Source organism: Oncorhynchus masou, chromosome 29 (assembly GCF_036934945.1).
Source record: "Oncorhynchus masou masou isolate Uvic2021 chromosome 29, UVic_Omas_1.1, whole genome shotgun sequence".
NCBI classification, from domain to species: Eukaryota; Metazoa; Chordata; class Actinopteri; order Salmoniformes; family Salmonidae; genus Oncorhynchus; species Oncorhynchus masou.
This window is the reverse complement of record NC_088240.1, coordinates 82,362,863-82,363,211: the sequence shown is the minus strand read 5'-3', so window position 1 is coordinate 82,363,211 and position 349 is coordinate 82,362,863. Positions and strand designations below refer to the sequence as shown.

At 40.1% G+C, this 349-nt stretch overlaps 1 protein-coding gene across 1 annotated transcript in view; it reads right to left on the bottom strand.

Annotated features, from left to right (window-relative positions):
* LOC135521342 (probable mitochondrial glutathione transporter SLC25A40) overlaps nucleotides 1-349 on the bottom strand; it is an 11,214-nt gene continuing 10,865 nt past the window's right edge. Inside the window, exon 8 of the mRNA XM_064947258.1 lies at nucleotides 1-349. This exon is cut by the window's right edge and continues 468 nt beyond it. The gene's annotated coding sequence lies outside the window, so the exon portion shown is untranslated.

The window sequence follows — 349 nt, the reverse complement described above, 5'->3', positions numbered from 1 at the left end:
TTTTACTATTTTCTCTTGTCACAATTAGTATGGTGATAAAGTGCAGTACACCTTGATTGAGAAATATAAGAAAATATGAATAATATTGATTTACCTACAAATATTTGTCTTCATGTCTGCCAGTATTTCCTGCTTTGGAACAGAATCAAGTCCTGGCGTTCTTGGGTCCTAAACGCCAACATTAGCTACTTCCAGCTAGTCACATGACAGATCACACTTGAACACTTTATAACAGTGTGTTGAAGTGTCTAAGCCGCTGGGAGGACACAGGCATGCGAAGTTACACCTGAATATCTCTAAGAACCCAGGGAAAGGTAGAGGTAGCCAATGCCTACTGTTGGTGATGGCT